The sequence below is a fragment of the Grammomys surdaster genome, unplaced genomic scaffold, assembly GCF_004785775.1.
Source record: "Grammomys surdaster isolate TR1022 unplaced genomic scaffold, NIH_TR_1.0 126612, whole genome shotgun sequence".
NCBI lineage: Eukaryota > Metazoa > Chordata > Mammalia > Rodentia > Muridae > Grammomys > Grammomys surdaster.
Window position 1 is genome coordinate 131644 of NW_021621401.1, and position 2787 is coordinate 134430.

Consider the following 2787-nt stretch of genomic DNA (forward strand, 5'->3'; position numbering starts at 1 on the left):
GCACGCACGCGCGCGCGCACACACACACACACAGAATGAGAGAGACAGACAGAGAGAGAGACAGAGAGAGAGAGAGAGTAATTTTTAAAAAATTAGCCAGGTAGCCTGATCTACATAGCAAGTTCCAGACTAACCAGAGCCTCTAAGTGATATCCCATCTCGATACAGACAAAATCAAAACCAAAGATGGGCATGGTAGTAAAAGTCTTTGATCTCAGGCAGAGGCAAGTAGATCTCTGTGAGTTCAAGGCCAGCCTGTTCTAAAAAGTGAGTTCCAGGATAGCCAGGGCTGGTTACACAGAGAAACCCTGCCCATGAAACAAAACAAATGCCTCCAACAAAACCACTCACCCACTCATCCAACCAACAACCAAACAAAAATCAAGGTGATAGCCCTTGAGGTACTGCACCTTAAGTTGTCTTCTGGGACCCACACAGCTACACATATATAAACACAGAGAACTCTGGTGGCTGAAGGATGAGGGTCACAGGTTCAATGCTAGTCTGGGTTACAATCAGACACTGTTTCCAGAAACAAAAAAAGAAACAAAGACAAAGTATGCCGAAGCAAGAGATTTCTAGGGACTTTTCTTGGCTCATAGGAATCCACAGATGTCACAAGACTGTGCAGCCCATTTGCTGGAGGCGTCATTGTCTGTCTCCTGAGTTGGGAAGTGACCGGGAGTCTGAAGAGTGACACTATAGGCAAGGGCGATCCCAGGGCTGTGAGAACCAACTCAGTGGAACCTGCGAGGGGTCTGGGCTGCTGTGTTTCAGGCGATGTTGGGGAAAAAATGTGTGGGGAGAGAAAAGATTAAGGGAGACCAGTCTACCAAGCTGGGAACTGGGAAGTGTTTGCTGGATGCCCTTTCGTTTCTTCATGTGGTAGTTTGCAACAAGTTCCCTCTGAGAGGTGTTCCAGCGCCTCTGAATTATGGAAGTCAACTGTGCATTTCAGTGCCTTTACCAGTTCTGAGACCTTTTATCAGAAGTAGATACTCAACAATAGCCTGCCTTGGCCTCCCAGGGAGCAGGTCAGCTGCTTCACAATGGGCCAGGTGTGCCAGGTGAGCCTCGCTTCTGTCCCTGAGAGCAGGGGACTCTCCAAACAGGAAGGAGTTGTGATATCCAATACTGTATGGCCTTGGGTATCAACAACTTCAACAACAATGTTTCTTTTCTTTCTTAACTTACTATGTTGTTTAGGCTGGTGTTAAGCTCATGGCCATTCTCCTGCCTCCTGCTTCCTGGTGCTAAGATTACAACTGTGAGCCACCACACCCAGCTTACAATGTTCCTTCATGAGTTTAACATAAAAGTACAAGGGAAAGCTGTACTTCCATGAGAAGTAGGGACTGTGTTGTGAGAATTTCTTCTCTTGGGTGATTTAAACAATCCTCATTTCTTCCTGAGAAGGTTCCCAACCACAAATCAAAGTGTCACCATTCTAGTTTACACTACAGGACCCAGAACTGTGAGTTTATTAGACTTGTCCTCTCCCCTCTCTCTCCTTCTTTCTCTTTTTCCTTCCTTCCTTCCTTCCTTCCTTCCTTCCTTCCTTCCTTCCTCCCTCCCTCCCTCCCTCTCTCCCTCTCTCTTTCTTACTCTTTCTTTCTTTCTTTCTTTCTTTCTTTCTTTCTTTCTTTCTTTCTTTCTTTCTTTCTTTCTTTCTTTCTTTCTTTCTTTCTCCCCCACCCCCAGATAGTCTTTCTCTGTGTAGCCCTGGCTTTCCTGTAATTCACTCTGTAGACCAGGCTGGTCTCAAACTTAGAGATCTACCTGGCTCTGCCTCCTGAGTGCTGGGACAGCTTCATTCAGTTTTCTTAAAGGGTATGGATGATAGGTTAGGGCAGTAGTGTGGGTGGCCTTAGAGCAGCAACACTGGAGGGTCTACACCCAGCATGGTTGAAAGCTCCTTCATGGCCGCAGAGATGTTGCCACCACTGCCCCATTAACCTTCCACAGCCTCTATTACCCCGAGGCTACATGCACTTAGGGCAGAATTGCATGGAAGTGGAGGAGCAGTTGACAGTCCAGTGACACTTCTTACACTCTTCTTCTATGAGGGAATGTCATAAGCCTGATTTTGATGGCTGTTTGCAAGGAGGCACAGCTAATCTGATGAAGAGGGCAGATATTTTATTATGTAGAGGTGTTCTACAACATCATGGAGGTGTGTACTGAGGAAGTCTGTACTGTGGGAGCACATGCCTAGGAAGCAGACACTGCGGATGCCGTCGTTTCAGCAATGAACACTGTTGGAATTACAACATGCTTCATGTCCATCCTGTGTGGTCACGGTTACAAGTGGTGATTCCCATCCCCATGCACGCTTGTGGCAAGAGTTTCATTTAGGCTCAAACTGGTTCCTTAAAGCAAATGCAAAAGGGTATTTTCACATTTCAAAGCCCACTCACCAACAGGATCCTAGAAGAGACACGCCCAAATGGTGGCCCCTGTACCCCCAACACAGATCAGCAAGAACAAATGGGACATGTGTAATACGTTTCGACAACAAGAAGCAAAAGTTCTTACTATTATTACATTTATTTATTTACTGTGCATATATGTGCCAGTGTGTGTATGTAACCTTCTGGAATTAGGTCTTTTTCTCCACCATGCGATCCTGAGGATTAAACTCTGGTCACCAGGTTTGGTGACAGATGCCCTTTCCCACAGAGTCCTCTCTTTTCCTAGGCAACAATAGTTTTGACATCGAGGGACACTTGTAATCCCAGGTAGAAACAGGAGAATCAGAAGTTCAAGGTCATCTCTGGATATCCATCA